Here is an 18,186-nt window from a genome sequence, read left to right as displayed (position 1 = left end):
GCTTTTATCTGATTCACCGGTGAAAGAAATATTTTTAAAAGATAGAAGCTTTCCCATAATTGTTCGAGGTATCTTACTCCACTGTGGAGAAGTGCAATTAAAACCGAAGAACCCGGCCCTCAGTTTCCAAGTCGTGCCCTGGAAAGGGTACCACCTGCCTGACAGGAGGTCTTGGAGTCCCCTAGAGGACTCAGCAGCTTACAGCCTGAACTGCGGGACGCGCTGTTGCTGTTTGTTTTCTAGCCTTTCGTTCTCCATCTTGACTTTTTCCTGTTTCTCTTGGGCTAGTTTCATTACCTCCTACCTCGGGAGGGAAATATTCTCAAGCTTCCTTCCTTTCATCATTCAGGAAGCGCTTGACAGCCCACCCTTCCTCTGGCCCCGCCCCCCTCTGGGGTTTGACACCTTACTCAGAATGAATTGTTCGTGAATCTAGTATTTTCCTCATTCCCTGGTGGCTGCCTGACTTATCCTACCTCCGAGGCAGAGTAGGAACTAATTAAATATTTGTTGACTGTCCCTTGACTTCCTGCACCTGATACCTATGAGGTTGGGGCACACCCAACTCCCATCTGCTTCACTGCCCAAGTCTCTCCTCGCCTTCTGACCCGACCAACTTCCAGTTCCATGACCAGGAGCCTTTCCCCACCAGTTGTCCCTGTTCTGGTCTAGACGTGTCTTAGTTTTTGAATTGAGCAGTCATCTTCCCATCTCAAAGAAAGAAGGCCTTGTTGGTTTTGGCTCTCGAGTTTTGTGCTGTTTTGATGGTTTGTTTAAGGACGGACATCTCTCCATGTACTCTCAGGGCTACCGCAGCCTCCCGTTACAAGCCATGGAATGGCTTATTCTTATTTATTGGCAAAGCTTTCTCCATTTATTTGGTGTCCTTTTCTTATTTGCCCAAATAACATTACTCACGATTAAGAAGTTGAATGGGCATGCTTTGCTAAATTATTATTAAAATGTTTCTAGGTAGTACCTGAATTCATTGCTGTTGGGTGATGTTAAAAAAAAATAAGTCAGTGTAGCAAGAAAATCAAAATGACAGTGGCTAAAGGCTTGCACGATATCTTACATATTAAATTAAATCCAATATCTAAATTTCACCAATTTAAATCTTGGGAAATGGGTATTTAAAATATTAATAGGCCACAATTTTCAATATAAGGCTGAGTATTATTTCAGCTAGTACTTACACATGGCGTTTTCTGTGTCAAATAAAACCTGGTTCCTGATCAGTAAGTGACAAAGTTAAAAAAAAAAAAATAGTGGGAATCTTCTCCAATCCCATCTTCAATGAACTCTCCCTTACTCCTAATTGTGCTCCTAAACTTAGCTGTGTCCCATATGCAAGTCTGTGACCTCCAATGGTTAATACATGTAAGCCACTCATACAAGAGCACCCAAAAATTATTTAATTTCCACAAAGGATTATTCTAATCAAACATCTGGAGCTCACTCATGTGTGTCCAGGATCTCCCATGTGAGGTTAATGTGTCTTACTCTTTCTGTATTTAAGCTGTCCCTCCTCCACCCATGAGACTGCCCAGGCTAAAGTCACCAAGGACCTCCTCATTGCCAAACATGGTGGACTCCTTTTGGGACCTGCATCTCTTGAGATGCACTTGATCACCATTTCCTTGACGCTCCCTCCTCCTCTCATCAGCTGAATACCTCTGAAATGGATGAGCTGGGTGGCTCTCATCAACTCCTCCACAAAGCCCACACTGATGTCAGATTTAGTCCACCGTTTGTATTCCCCTTTGACCCTGGTCCAGAATCTCACATCCCAGCTAATGGCACTACCACCCATTTAGTCATCTCTGGCAGAGCCTAGGGAAGAGTCTTAATTCTGCTGGCCTCATCACGCGTTTGTCCTGCCTCAGCATGTCTACGGTCCAAAGTTCTCTGCACAATGGCCACAACAGCCAGCCACATGTCACATCCTCTTCAGTTGCTCAAAATGCAGCCGCCCCCCCCCCCCCCATCCCGGTTTCAGTAAATCTTCCCATCCCTCTGAAATCCCAGCAAGGCAAAAGAGTTTTTCCTCCATCCCTCTAGCTGTAATCCTAAACACCTACCCTGACTGGCAGGCCTGTCCTTGCCCATCCATTGCCTTCAGTAAAAGGTCCAAAATGCTCCCCTCACCTGTTTTTCTGATTTTCTCCCCTGCTCATCTGTTCTACATGCTTCAGCCAGTCCTTCTGCAATCTGATAACTTTTCAAATATTAACTTCCATATTTCTCCCTGTACTTCCCTCTTTACAAGAACTCAGGGTTAGTCTTGGGGAAGTGTGCTAGGGAGGTGAGAAGCAGAAGCTGTCTGCAAGACGTTTCCTTCCTGCCTTTTATTTCCCAAATTCTAAAATCACAAAAGAACCCAAGTCAAGAGGGAGAAACATGTGTCTTTCAAAAAGTCCTGAAAGAGACAGCTTTCTCTGGAGTTAGGAGGCAGAAGATCTTACATCCTCCTGCTTGGCAGCTTGGAGGGCAGGGTGGGGTGGGGTGGGGAATGAAACTTTAGAAAAGCAGCTTTGCTGATCCCAGCTTTGGTATTCCCTGGATGGAATGATAGCCTGGATTTCCTGTGCCATCAGTATATGCCCAGCTCTTTCTGTAATTATATTCAACAGAGATAGGAGTGACTCAGGTAGGTCAGCTCCCACAGCTTGTAACTTTTGATGCTGAAAGTTGTCCTCAGGACCCCATGACTCTGAAAGCTGTTTTGGGAAAGATATACTTTATTTTTTTTTAATTGGCTCACAATAGTGTAAATTTTTAGGTGACATATCGTGACATTTCAATACATTTGTAAGAAGTGTAATTAAATCAAGAAAGCTGGCTTATCACTAAGATGTTTAGTTTCCTTAGGAATGTTTAGGAACATTCATAATCTTGTCTGTGAGTAATTTTAAACATGATGACAACCGTAGTCATCCTTCTGTGTCTTAGAAGTTTTGGCTAAAAGTTTTGGCTTTGCAGACGCTGCTGTCCCCTTGCTGCAGCCATGGTCAACCCCACACATGTTCTTCCACATCTTGGTGATGGCGAGCCCTTGACCCATGTCTCCTTCGAGCTGTTTGCAGACAAAGTTCCAAACAGAGCAGAGAATGTTTGTGCTCTGAGCACTGGAGAGAAAGGATTTGGATAAAAGGGTTCCTCCTTTCATAGAATTACTCCAGGATTCATGTGCCAGGGTGGTGACTTCCCAGGCCATAGTGGCACTGGCGGCAGATCCATCTACGGGGAGAAATCTGAGGATGAGAACTTCATCCTGAAGCATACAGGCCCTGGCATCTTGTCCATGACAAATGCTGGGCCGGAAACAAATGGTTCCCAGGTTTTATTCACACTGACAAGACCGAGCAGCTGGATGGCAAGCATGTGGTCTTTGGGAAGGTGAAAGAAGGTATTAGCATCCTGAAAGCCATAGAGCACTTTGGGTCCAGGAATGGCAAGACCAGCAAGAAGATCTCCATTTCCAACTGTGGACAACTCTTAACTCTTCTGACTTGTGGGCGTTTCACCCACCACAATCATTCCATCTGTAGCTCAGGAGAGCACCCCCCAATCCATCTGCTCACAGTGCCCTGTAATCTTCACTCTCACTGAAGTTCTTCGGGTTCCATATTTTCCTCATTCCCCTCCAAGTCTAGCTGAATTGCAAAGTTTATGATTATGAATAAAAAGTAAATAAGAAAAAAAATTAGTTTTTACTTTCCACCCCTGTCCCTGTTAGCTCTCCTTTCTCCATTCCCGTCTCCCAGGTTCTATAACCACTATGTCTCCGTACTCTCCAGTCCTAAAGAGAGCAGAACTGGCTTTCAGGAATAAGTGAGAACATTTCCCAACCTGTATTTCAGTCACCAGTTCCCATTCCCCTCTCTCAGGGGCTTCTACTGTATTCCCCCAACCAGTGACTCTTTTTTCCCCTTAGGCTCATAGTTGACCTTGTAGAGGTAATTCCTCTTCCTTGGTGCATAGCAGGCATCAATACACACCAGAGGAACAATAAAGAATGACTTTCTTTCTAAGAATATTCTTGTCTAGCTGTCCAGACCACCTCTCCCTCTAAAAGCAAAAATGCAAGGTTGTTGCATGGCTCCTACGACCCCAATCTTCCAGGGGTGTCAAGAGAATGAAGAAACGACAAACGGAACTGTGGGATTGAATGATCTGGGCTCTCAGTGGGAGAAATGGCAGCATTCAGGAAGTCCAGCATGTTTATTACATGCAGTTGAACACAGAGGCAGAGTTATTGCATACAGCTGAACAAAGAGGGGAGGTTATTACGGATAAACAAGGAGGCGGAGGCTCTGGTCTCAGCCAGATACAGGAGACAGGTTCTCATCTTGGAAGAAGCAGACTCTGTTGGAAAGCAGTCTTCTGGCCCTGGACATCTCAGGCCAGATGCTTACGGTGCCCTGTCAACATCTGCACACAAACCAAAAGGGAAGGCTTTGCCCTTTGCCTGGGTCCGAGGTTAGGGTCCTTTACGGCTGACCCCATAACAACAGCACACACGCAGGACTTCCCGCGCTCAGGACTTCCTCCACTCCCTACAGAAGGTGGAATGTTTCAAACATGTTCTAGAACAGTCTACAAGTTGGCAAGAAACTAAAAAGTAGCAGCAAGACAGGATGGAAGCCAGAAGCCACGGGGAGCAGACAGTCCCAGTTGGCCTGAATGTGAACATTGCTTTCTGCAGCCCCAAGTGTCTTAAAGGGCAGAAGGAAAAGATGCCATATACTTAACAGAAGACCAATAAAAGTAGACCCAGAAGCGGAATAAAAGAATGAGGGAAATACCAGTTTTTCATACACCTGCTCCAGGACCTCACTAAAGTTTACACATGTAAGCCACCAAGCAGGTCTAGAAGCATTTTGAAAAATTGGAATCATAATAACTAGAGTCTCTGACCATAAAGCAACTGAGGCAAGATTTAATTTCTGGAAAGTAACTAGCCTGGTGCAAGATCATAATTCTTCGGAGGGAGAGGCAGGAGGCCAGCTTGGGTATAGAGTGAAACCTTATCTCAAATAATAACAAAAATTCTGTTAAAATTAAGTAAATAAAGATAACTAGAAAAATTGATTAACTAGGAAAGTTGTGGTCAAGGAACAAAGCTTGTGGAATGAAATAACATTGCAATGGTATGCATCAGATATTTGATACTATGTATCAAAGCTTTGGAAGAAAAAAACTGAACATATAATGAGAATCAGTAAGAGAAACCTTTTGAAATGTAAACAGCCTAAATTTTAGAAAAAGAGCAGCAAGATAAGGTCAACTAGAAGAAAGTAATAAAAGTAAAATATTAAAATTGGAAACAAACACACAGCAGAAAGAACACTGCCCAAGTTTGTTTAGCTAAAAGTCATAAATGTATAAACTTTGTGGAAAACAATGAAGAATAAAAGGAACACACCAATGTGAATAACATAAAAATTATAACCACACACAATCTAAAAATCACAAAGAGAAACTTGTGGAGTTTTTTTTCATGCTAATTAATTTGAAAACTGAACAAGAAAGTCGGGACAGAGTCTTAATCATGCAAGAACTTTTATCAGTAGATAGTTTCTGGAAGGAAAAATTCAGGCTGAAACTGTTTTGCAAAGGCTTTTGGTCAAACACTGGACCAGGAAGAAATTCCAACCTCATCCAAGCTATCCAAAGTGTAGGATACAGGGCTTCTTTTTCAGTTCCACTTCATGGACCTAGTGTACTGTTAGACCAAAATCTGACCAGAAGAGCATGAGAAAGGAAAACAAAACAAAGAAAAAACCCCAGTCCAATCTCACTCAAAAACATATATGCAAAAACCCTGAATGAAATTTTAGCAGTTTCCACCTGGAAAGATAAGACATCATAACCAAACTGAAGACCACAAGTCTGGCTACAATGAGAAAGCCAATTAACGTAATTCATCACATTAAAAAATTGGTGATGATCTGAACATTCATTACCCGCCCAGGAATCCACCTGCTTCCACCTCCCTGAGTGCTTGGATTAAATTTTAGTTTGCTGCCACATCACTCAGGAATGCTTCCCCCCACTTTTACTGGTATTTATAGAAACCTACAGTAAATATCAGAAGCTACCCTTCCTTTGAAATAGGGCGCCAGCGTTGTGATGCCTGCCTTTTTGCTCAGTACTGTATTGTATGAGTGGACCAAAGCAGTGGATTAAGGTAAGCAGTAAAATATGTCCAGACTGGCAGTGGGGAAAACCACACTGAGGTGACAGAGTATGCAAATATGCAAAAGAACACATACTTAAAACAGTGGGAGGAGTGTAAGCCTTTACAGTGTTTCTGGATGCCACCGTCAACATATAAAATCACCAGCATTTAAAAGCAGTGGCAATAAATAGGGAGTTTCTGTTTGTTTTGAAGATCTTGTTGTATATCACTGTTCTCTGAGACAAACTATGCCCCCATCTTTATCAGATGATGGGGTGCCTGCTTGCAAAAAGCCCATCACAGCTGGGTTTGTGGATTTTTGACACTCTCCCTGGAATGTCAGTAGGAAGGGCAGAGAAGGTCACAGAACCTTGATCCAAGGACCCAGCCACACCCTCTCAGCCGCTTGTTCTCTAACTGCACGTGTCCTTAGGAAAGTGCTGGAATATATAAGGGAGGAAGGGCTAGGGGAGAGCCTCCATCCCTAAAGCCCTTGGGAAGTCAGCTTTCATGGTGTGGCTGCTTAGAAACCTCCCAAATTCCTGCCCGCCATCCCTCACTCATAGCTCTGTAAATAAACCTAAGGAACTCATTGGTCCCCCTGAGTGAAAGGGGAATTAACTGTACCTTAGCTTGTCCTTGGGAGCTTAGGAAAGGGGAGGGGGGAATAGGCACTGTTTATATTGTCACCAGGGAAGAAATTTTAACAACACATCTATTTAGAAAGATATAAAAAACAAACAAACAAAAAAAAAACCCAAGGGACAAATCTAATAGAACACATGTCTAACCTTCATAAAGATTATTCCAAAACCTCATTGAAAGATTATGAAGAAGACCAAATGAAAGAATAGCGTGTGTGTGTGTGTGTGTGTGTGTGTGTGTGTGTGTGTGTGTGTGTGTTCTTGAGTGCATTTGTGTCTGTATTATAGAGGTTATGTGTACTAGGCAGTGGAAGCAAAAGCCTTGGGCAAGCTTGGCCAACACTCTGGCACTGAGCTACACTCCTGGCCTTGGTTTTATGAAACAGAGTTTTTCTTTGTATCTCAAGCTGACCTTGAAGTAATGATTTTCCTGCTTCTGTCTCCTGAGTGCTGGAGTTATAGACATATATCATTAGACACAGCTAGAAATAACAGACATAAAGATCTCTATAATCAACCCATGGAGTCAGTTACATAGAGGCCCATTCTTCCAAAAAAAGGTCTTAAAGAACATAAAATTAAAAATTACTTTGTAGCTATCAAAATTTTAATAAGAAGGCAGGTTGCTCCAAGAATAGACAAAAAGACTAATTAAACACTTTAGAGTCAGAGGAGGGCAGTGAGAAAGGATAATGGGGACTGAATTTGACCAAAGAACATAAAATGCCAAAATGAAATCCAGTTTTGTTCAATGATCACATACTAATAAACACAACAGAAATGTCCACAGCAAGCACCTGAGCAGGCTCAGGGAATGCAGCTTAGCTTGTAGAGTCTTGGACTAGTATGCATGGAACTTTGGGTTCCATTCTCAGAACTTCAAATGTTGGAGAGAGGAGGGGTGCATACCTGTGAGCCTACCACTTGGAACGTAGGGGTTAGAGGATCAGAACTTCAAGGTCATCCTCAGCTGCTCAGTGAGTTTGAAGCCAGTAAGCTACAGGAGACCCTGGGGAGGGCGGTGAGCAAGACAGACAGACACAGAGACAGAAACAGAGATTGAATTTTTAAGAAGACACGTGCATGGCTGTGTTAATTAGCTTGGTTTAGCACGGGGAGCAGGGAAAGCCCGGAGTGAGTAATGTCATGAGGAGAGAATGTGTGTTGTTTGACATGGGCACAGCCATGTCAAGAAACTCAGCCTTAGACCTATGGGAAAATGACAAAGCCTGCCCTTTAGGGTGAGGCTCAGAGGGGCAGCAAAGCCTTGTATGTGTAGATGGTGACACTGTGTGCAGAAAATGCCCGTCACAGCTTTCTCCCTATTCCCACTTATTTGTGGCCTGAAGACTGTACTGAAGGTATACTACCAAGATCAGCTAAACTTGCCTCCGTAGCCCAGCTGTAGACCATAAACCGTGCCTTCTTTATCTTATATGAAATAACCCTGTTAAACTGTATATAAAATACACTGTGCTGCTGGGTGCTCAGGTTTCTCCATCAGCTCTGTGCACCTGACCCCAGCTTTCTCTGTGTTGATACGTTTGCCCCTTTCTAAATCTTTCACTGCTTTTGGTGGTTTGAATGAGAAAGGCCCCATTGGCTCATTTGTTTGAATACTTGCTTACCAGTTGGTAAAACGCAGTGGGAAGGATTAGCAGGTGTGCATTGGCCTTGAGGAGGTATGTCACTCTGAGGGCCAGGATTTGAAGGTCCGGAAGACAGGTTTCCTTCCCAGTATGCTCGCTGCCTGTGCCTGCAGATCCAGATGTGGGCGCTTAGCTGTTCCTGCCTCCATGCCTTTGCTCTGCCATCATGAGGTTGTTAGCAAATCAGGAAGAAACATAAGTTAAAAATGTAATGAAACACTACAGCATGCCCACCAGCAGGGGAAAATGTCACAGCTCCAATGCCAAGATAATGATGTGGCAAACCAAACCTCAGAGAACACTGCTGGCTCCCATTCACATTGTAATAATCTCAGAAAACAGCTTGGCATTTCTTAGATTAAGGTTGACAGTATAGTATATATATTGATTTTAAAATCAATTTTCTTGGGGTTTCTTAGACCTCTACCTCCCTTCCAACTGTTATCCCTCCTGTCACCCCAACACCAGGTAGGAGAAAAAGCTTAGTGAGGAAAGGGGGCGTAGGTCTCTTTGGCAACTTCCTCTTGTTTAGGGTCGTTGGTTCCTCGGGGAAGCCAATCCAATCTTCGTTTCAGGATATCTCTGACTTCTCATCAACAACAGCAGCCAGCAGCAGCAGGCAACCAGCAGCCTCCTTCTCTCCTTGCAGCATCCCCCTGTCCCTCTTTGTAGTCTAGCATTCCTTCCTTCTCAAGAGTCCGAAGAATTAAACTATCCGCAGCTGGCAAAGATTGCGGCCCTGTCAGAGCCGCACGAAGCAAATAGTCTGCTGCTGTGGACAATGGAAAGCAGCCCCATGTCCCACACCTGGGATTAAAACTAAAACATGTTTACATAACGTAACTGAGTGTTTGAAGAAACCAAACATGACAGTCCACATTCACAAGCTGTTCCAGAGCTAGATTCTTGCTCTGGGGAATGACTGCGTAAGAGCACACAAAGGCACACATAAGAACATAGGAGAATTCCTCCTAATTGTAAGGAGCATGGAACAACCCATTACAGTTTCGTCATCCCACAGCCAAGCACCACCTGATTACGTCCCCATGGATGAACCTGGAAAATAAAATCTTGAGCAAAAAGGCATCGCAAGAGTAACATTTCATTCTGCCAACTCTATTCCACCATACATTGTTTAAGGATGAAAGCGAAGGCAATAAACATTAGAAAGAACAAGGAGCTCAGTAATGACTTTCAGGAAAGAAGTTTGTAATTCCAGCTCTTCAGAGATAGAGACCAGAGGATCAAAAGTTCAAGACCAGCCTCAGCTAACTGTGAATTTGAGCTACATGAGACCCTGTCTCAAAACAAAAACAAAAACAAAAACAAAAACAAAACAAAGAAAACAATTACTTAATTAATTTCAGGACAAGGCTGCCTAAGAAACAGGAATGTTGTTGCAATCTGTTCTGGCCACATGTTTTTGCTTAGGCTGTATAGTATTGCATCTTTATTTCACAATAAAATTCAAGATAATTGAAAGACAGGACAATGAATTAAATCAATACATCTCTATGTTTTTTTTTTCCAAGTTACTGTATACTTATAAACTTTGTTAAGTATCACCTTCAAGACAAAATCGGTACACTTAAGAATTTCCCTAACACTCTATTATGGAATGGCTTCTTCGTAACAGGGTGTTATACGAGTTGTTTTGTAGCAACTCTTCTAAATGATGAGGAAAGAGTTATGTAAAATGGGTCAGACAGGCACAAAAGAAGTAGCTGAAGTCGAAGCTCTTTTAACATTACTGCTGAGCTGTATTTTCGGCTCCCTTAGTTTTCTTTCATTTCATTTATTTATTTTAAAAGCGTTTTATTTTCTATGTATGGCTGTTTTGCCTGCATATATATCTGTGCATCATGTGTGTGATTGACGCTGAGGTCATAAGCGGGCATTAGATCCCCTGGAACTGGAGTTATAGACCATTGTAACCTGCTATGTCCATGCTGGGAATTGAACCCAGGTCCTCTGGAAGAGTGGCAGATACTCCTAACCGCTGAGCCATCTTCCCTGTCCTTATTTGAGAATAAGGACTCACTGTATTCAAGGCCTAGAACTCATGATCCTCCTGCCTTAGCTGCCAACTGCTGGGATTAGACCTTGGCTCGTTAACTTTCTTTTAGAATGGTGGTTATAATTCTTTGTCCTGAGAACATCTACCCTCGTAGTTATTTTGTGAGCTCTCCTATTCACTGGCATCTTCCACTAGCTCATACAATTGGAGTCCTCAGAGACCAATGTGTTGGAACCATCATTGGAGTTGAAATCCCTGTAGACTGTCATCTTGTCTGGCTGAATCCTTTGGGGGCATTTCTGGGGCAATCCATACCATTACCAGCAGTTAGGACTATTCCCCTACCCAGTAGGCAGATCTGTCTATGGATGATTGAGTTGGAATCTCTCTCTCTCTCTCTCTCTCAAAAAAAAAAAAAAAGCTATTTGGAGAACCCACTGCCTGCTACAGTTTTCTCTAAACTTTAGAGAAAAATATGTGATACCAAGTCTGTATAAGAAGGAGGGGCATCAGAGTTGTGGTGACCAGTTTGGGCCCTGTTCTATGTTACTTTCTTCGACATGGAATAGTCTTTCAGATTGTCCCTTGTCACGGGTGACTCCATTTTGGGTGTGAATGCTGAGGCAGAATGACTCAGCATCTCATCGTGACTAGGCATGTAATCTGCTGCTATCTGTCTGGAACAGACCACTAGGTTCAGACTGATAACCTATTGATACAAATAAGACATTATTGCCAATAAACTTATGAACTTAGGTCAGGGAAACATGGACACGTGGGCTGATCACAGTCATACCAAAAGCCAGGCCTGTGAACTTATCAAGAATAACCCCTTCACCTAGGACTATAAAGGAAGAGGTTCCCATACCTGAGTCATGGCAGCAGACTGACCACTACCCAGTCACCCATAAGTCTTGTCCAGGAGAAGTGCCACAGCTGAGGACCTCTGCCTCAGTTCCTGGGCTCCAGCTCCAGCTCAGTTTCTCTTGCTCAAGACACTTTGCCTACTTCATTCTGCCTACTTCCTGGACTTCACAAACTTGTGCTCTGGACAGTTCGTGAATGTGGTTCTTCAAGCTCCCTAGCTTGACCTATTCAGAGGCTTTTCCTTATTAGTGTCAGCTCAACTCTTCCTCTCTCTCTCCCTCCCTCTCTCTTTCTCCCTCCTTCTCCCACCCTCCCTATGTGTGTGTGCGTGTGTGTGCGTGTGTGTGTGTGTGTATGGGGTATGTGTGTGTGCTCACATGGAAGCATGGACATGCATTTCCCTCCAAGATACAACTCATGATACCTAGACTTTGTTTTAGCTGAGAATGGAAAAGATAAAGAAGAAGTGCAAACAGGAAGGAACAAAAGGGAACAAACTAAAAAAGCCACTCAGACCAACTGCCATGTAAATACGAATACAACATATTTGGCCCTTCTGTAACTATATATGTATGTGTGGGTGTTCTTGAGATGATTTTAGTAACTAAGATCAAATAAAAGAACCCGTGTTTGTCAACTGCCATGAATGCCAAGTGAAATCAAGAGCTCTTGGTGAATGTGCTGGTTGTTTTTTGTCAACTTGACACAAACCTAGACATATATAGAAGATCCATAAGATTGGCATTTTCTTAATTAGTGATTGATGTGGGAGGGCCCAGCCTATTAGGGGTGGTGCTGTACCCTAAGCAGGTGGTCTTGGCATCTCTACGAAAGCAGGATGAGCAAGCCATCAGAGCCAGGTACTTAGTGGCATCCCTCCATGGCCTCTGTTTCACTTCCTGCCTGAAGGCTTCTACCTTGAGTTCCTGTCCCGTCTTCCTTTGAATGATAATCTATGACCCGAGAGTTCCATGCTGTAATAAAACCTTTCCTCCTCAGGTCACTTGTGGTCATGGTGTTTCATCCCATCGATAGAGACCAGGATTAAGACAGTGAATTAAGGCAAAATATAAAATAAAACGACCCAGCTTGTGAAGTCATTGCTTTTCGAAACTATGACAATGTGGAAAGATACAACCTGTTTCTTAGGGTAGCTTGCTCACACCAATTGACATCTCACCCATTCACAAAGATATCCAGGGCTGGAGGTATAGCTCAGGGTGGAGGGCCTATCTAATGTCCAAAGCTCATAGGTGGGGCAGGGGAAGAAAATGAATATACTGATCACTGGAAAAATAATTGGAGATCTGTACTTTTTTTGCAAATAAATTAACCACTTGGCGTTATACATATTTAGTCTTTGTTAATAGAGACTAAATCTTGTTCATGAGAAGCCCTGGGCAATTTTCTGTTACTTGACAGTAAATGTTTGTGTTTACATAATCCAACAATTAATGACAAAATTGTTTTATCAGCTGAGACAGATGGGGATTTTGAATGGCACTCACCTCAGAGGAAATCTGCCCACAGCGAGCGTGGAGGCTTTCGAGGATCTAGCCATAGTGCAGCCATGATTCTGCGGCTGGCCTAGAAAACTCTGGCACATGAGTCTTAGCTGTCCTGCTCTTGCAGGCTGTCTGTATTACTTTCTTTTCGGAACACTCCCTAATTTGAATGGAATGCCTGGACTCTTGCAAATTGTTTTTAAGAATGTGCTGTGAGAAGAAGGACATCTGGTCTCTTAAATTCTTCCTAAGAAACTTCCAGAACGCCCCTCTCTTTCTCAGAGGAGCTGAGGGGCACTTGTTTTAGGGAAGTGATTCCACTTTGGCAGTTGAGTAGTTTCTTCTTCTTCTTCCTCCCATGTCACCCTCCCCACTTCTGTCCCGTGAAAGTTCTCACCCCTGCTTCTCAACTCTCCCTTATGTTTCTCTAAATGGCTTACTATGGCTCGGAAGATGTCTCCAGACAGAGACCGGGCAGCCAGCTTCTACTCTGCTGACTTTGTCCTTTCTTGCTAAGAGATTCTTAAGTTAAACATTCCCCAGAGTTCACGAGATAAACATGCAGCCACCCTCCAGTGTGGTATGAGTGTTAACTGACTGGTGAATCTATGGCACACCCTGAGCTAGTTAGTTAATTGTTCACCGTCCACCCAAGAGACCGCTCTTGGGCCCAGGGATGGCCCACTTTGTTAGCATTAATATACAGGCAGAGGATTAGTCAAGACCTGTCTCAAAGGGTGTAAAAAAGAAGGAAAGGTGATGGCCAAGTGGGGACATCTCAAGTGTGTCCTGTTGAGCTGTCCCCAGCTCTTCACCAGCAAGCAGCACATCCTGCCCCAACAGAACCCCCCCCTCCCCCAAGACACAGCTCACAAGATACTCAGGCTTTGTTCTTGTCTAGAAAGGAAAAGTACAAACAGGGGAGGGGCAAGAAGGACCAGGATAAGAAAGCTCAGGCTGGCTGCCTGTGAACAAGAAGAAACATTTTTTAGGTTTGGGAGACAGGGAGAAGGAGAACCTTCCCCCAGGCTGAAAGTATCACTACCCAATAGCCACCTTCTCTCCCAAACTTTGTGTCTTTTTTGAAGAATTCTCTGGAATTTGTCTGTGATCTGGTGCCAGAGAGCACAGCTCTGTATTACCAACAGTCCAGAAACAGATGAAGCCAGGAAAGGAAGGCTCTGGAATGGTTGTACAAGAGGCACAAAAGAGGATGTGGAATTTGCAGAGGAAGGGCTCCTGAGTTTGTTCTCACACTGGAATCTAAACTTAGGCCCCATGTAAACAAGTGTGCACACGTGTCTGAAAAGCCCTTCGTGCTGGGCCAGCCTCTCTTCCCTTGTCCATTTTTAGCCTCTGTTACGCCCGTTTGAGGTTTGGAGTTGAGCGAGCTCCTGAGAAGAGGGCCTCAGAGAGGCTTGTCACCTCTCCTCTGTGTTGTGCTCAGTGAAAGCTAAGTATGAATATGAAAAGTGGTCTCACTGCAGGTTATAAACAGGACTTGACGGCATTTGGGATAAATGACCTAGTATTGGGAGCCAAGCACTCACACCAAAACTTAAAACCTCAACTACTATTAATCGGTCACACTTTGGAACTTTTAGCACGAAAGCGTTTGCACCCTCCATTCAGTATCAAAACTATGCAGATTTTCAGTTTCACTTATCTTTCCGTATATGTGGTTGCTTTGTACACCTTACTCGCAACTTTCTCAAGGACCCAAATACGTCCTTCAATTCTTACAGCCCTGTTATTAGTTTAGGAAATAATGACAACGGTGATTATAAGTGTCCCTTTTCCTGCTCCTGCCTCTGCCACAAATAACCCACTACACTTCTGGAATGTTGTCAGACATGGAATGTAACTACTGACACCCCCACTCATGCACAGACACACTTATACACCACTCACATACACACACACCACACACACCACACGCATATACATATACCACACATGCATGCACTACACACACATACACACACCACACGTACATACACCACATATATACCACATAAACACACATACATCACATATGTAGACACGCACACCACACACACACACACACACACACACACACACACACACACACACGTCAGTCTCTGTCCTCTTCCTTATGTGTACCTGACAAGCCCAGGGCTAACAGAGGCCCTCTGAGGGCCTTCCTTAGATCTGAGCGAGCTTCCCAGTTCTGCACATGCTGCTTCATGATCAGCTTCAGGCTGCCTCTGCTCAAAGGCCTGTTCCTCACGAAGTTCCATCTCTCCATCATGCTAGTTTTCTGTAACCACTACCTCTGCTTGCTTGCTTCTCCTACAAGGCTACATGTACCGTTAAAACAGCACCTTGTCCTTTTGCTCACCATTCTACCTCCACTGCAGTGTCTGACATTTCCTCAATGAACACTTACTTATGGCTCAATAACCCAAAACCTAAAATCTCAGTGTGCTTTTGCTTCTGGGCTAAAAATCCATGCCGATTACATAGAACAAATCGGTAGCTTGTTGCCAGAGGCCTCAGGGTATTCTAAAAGGATTCAAGACAGATTTCAAAAACACTTAGATTCCCTTTCAAAGATTTCTTTTGTATCTCAAACATTGTTTGCATGGTAACAGTATCACCTGAGGTCAGAACGCCTTCCTTGTGCATACCTGCGGTATTTAATTTACAGCAACTGTTAATGACAACATGGTGTTTTCTAAATTGTAATTAAAGCTGTTCTTGTCTCATTTCATTGAAATCAGCCATAAAACAGAAAGGCAGATCAATAAAAAATAGTGGCTGTTCTCTTAAGCCTAGCCTCACGTCATCAATCAAGTTGGGCCTTTAGTCTGCTGTGGTTAGTGGCGTGGGTCACTGTTTACAGCAATCCACTGAAGGGGGCAGGATACAGCCGAGAGGAGCCGAGGAGAGGAGCTCCTGTGGCTGATTTGAATGGGGTGTGCGCTCACGTGTGCAAAAGGAAAGCCGACTTACTCAGCCTTACTTCACTTAGGAGGGCTGGAACGAAACGTTTGGAGGAGACGAATTACTACTCACAGGAGTAATTGCTACTACAGAGGCAATGGGGGAATTTCCAATCCACCTTTCTCAAGGGGAAGTGTGTCTATTAGAGAAGTGGGAACTATGGAAAGAAAGCTGCCCCATGACCCACCTATAGCCCTCCTGGGCTTGCCCAGCGGTTCCGTATTCTACCCCAGAGACGCTTGTACATCCACATACATACATACTTGCACATCATGGCTGCTCAACCCAGCTTGGGTGCTCACCAACTGTGAACCAGTAGTGAAAATGTGGTACATACACTAACGGAATTTTACTAATCTGTAAGGAAAAAGGAAATGACAAAGCTCGAAAGATAAAGTCCCCGTATTCTCCTATGTATATGGACGTAGGCAGAGCCTAAAGAACTAAAGATCAAGAAAGGGTGAAGAGAGATGCAGAAAATCCGGAGACATGGTTCAGCAGTTCTATTCCCAGCAACCACATGACATGACTGTCTGTCACCCCATTCTGCTCTCTCTTAGCCTCGTGGGGAACCCAGCATGCACATGCTGCCTAGAACATGCATGCAAGCAGAACAGCAACACACATAAAATAAATTAATCAAGTAAAATAGAAAGAGGGATGCTGAGGGAGAGGCGGTGGGCGTTGGGGTAGGGGGGGCAGAAAGACACAAATATCATGAAAGCAGGAAAAAGATGAGGGGAGAGTAGAGGTGGGAAAGATGAAGGAGAAGAAGCAACTAAAACAAAATCTGTTTGAAATGGTGTAATGACTTTGTATGCTAATACTTTTTTTCAACTTATGAGAATGGAATAGAAGCCTCTGAAAGGAAGAAAGAGAATGTAACATGGAATAATAGAATAGGAGCTATGCAGTTTAAAAAAAATGATTTTTCTTCATTGTTTTAGATCAGATCTCTGTGTGGGTGTGGTCACATTGACTACAGCACTGGGGGAAGCCAGAAGCATCGGATCCCATGGAGCTTCAGTTTTGGGGGTTGGGGGGGAGGGCCATGAACCAACTGATGTGGGCCTGGTGAGCTCAGGACTTCTGTGAGAAAGGTGTATGCTCTTAACCTCTGAGCCGAGAACTACAAAATTTAATTAAATTAAAACAGTGACAACTACTTCGTAAATCCCCAATTAATAAAAAGAGGTGCTGGAGGATGCTTTCCTAAATATAAAAAACAAAAAGCCAAAAACAAACAAAAACGGAAAAGTTGGAATTCGGGCACATAACAAAAATTTCTATTTTACTTTATAATTATGCTAAGGATAAAATTAATTGAAAGTTCTACACAGATAGAATGCAACTAGCCCAATTTAAAAACACTTATTTGTAAGGTAAACATTTCTTACATTTTGAGTCTGTCATGTAAATCAGGTTATGTTTCAGGTTGTTTTTCACTCACTCATTAATCTCCATATAGATCTAGTTAAGTCACCATGTTTGTTTCCTCTTGATACACGATGATGCAGACAACAGCGACTGAGCGTGCGGTATGAGTCGTTCAAATTACCCAGTTAACCACTCGGAGCCGGTTGGGAACCGAGCAGAAAGGCCTGACTCACCGTGTTGTCTCCCATGTTGTGACATCTTCCTTCTTCCTGTTGACGCATCTGCCTTACCAACACATATTCCGTACCCAGCAGAGTGCTAAATATGGCACCAAAGAGAAATGCAGCCTGGGGTCCTTCAGCTTCCCCTACGAAACTCCTAAAGTAAGGTCTTCCCTGAGCACAAGAAAGTTGGGCCCTCACCCACAGCCAGGCCAACTGCAGGGCTGAAGCTCTGAGCAGGGACTAGAAGGTGAAGAAAAACTTTCTTTGCTTCTTAAAGATGCTGTTTATTGGTAGCATATATGTGTGAGTAACTTGCAGAAGAAACCCATCTTTCTTGGTTTTGGCTGCGTGTGCTGCGGTGTATATGCGTATTGTATGTTTGTAAGTATGTGCACAAATTCCTTTACATGCGCGTATGTGCACAGATGTTGGTGTCTGTGTCTTCACTCACTGATGTCCGTCTCGTGGATGCAGGCAGGGTCTCTCACTTCGCCGCAGAGCTCACGGCTTTAACTAGCCTGGCTAGCCAGGGTCCTGGCCTCTGGGCTCACAGGTGGGCCACCACAGCTACCTGGCAGTATGTGGGTGCTAGGGATCTGAATTCTGTATTCCACACCTCACAGTGTAGTTCTGTAAGAAACAAACCAGCAGGATGTGGTGGCTCAGGCCTGTAAAGTGAGCACGTGGGAGGCTGGGGCAGGAGATAGCACAAGTTCTAGGCCAACCTGAACTTCAGACTTTTAGACCAAGCA

The 18,186-nt window shown here is 43.8% G+C and overlaps 1 non-coding gene across 1 annotated transcript; it reads left to right on the top strand.

Annotated features, from left to right (window-relative positions):
• Positions 1 to 789: 789 nt before the first annotated feature.
• LOC129679216 (small nucleolar RNA SNORA24) lies at positions 790 to 913 on the top strand. Its single transcript, XR_008720532.1, has one exon. It is a non-coding gene; the product is annotated as a small nucleolar RNA SNORA24 (small nucleolar RNA).
• Positions 914 to 18,186: the final 17,273 nt, after the last annotated feature.

This window comes from Psammomys obesus, unplaced genomic scaffold, assembly GCF_907164565.1.
Source record: "Psammomys obesus unplaced genomic scaffold, mPsaObe1.curated_primary_1811, whole genome shotgun sequence".
Classification (NCBI taxonomy): Eukaryota; Metazoa; Chordata; class Mammalia; order Rodentia; family Muridae; genus Psammomys; species Psammomys obesus.
Note: the sequence above shows the minus strand (reverse complement) of the source record. Positions and strands in the feature narration are given on the sequence as shown.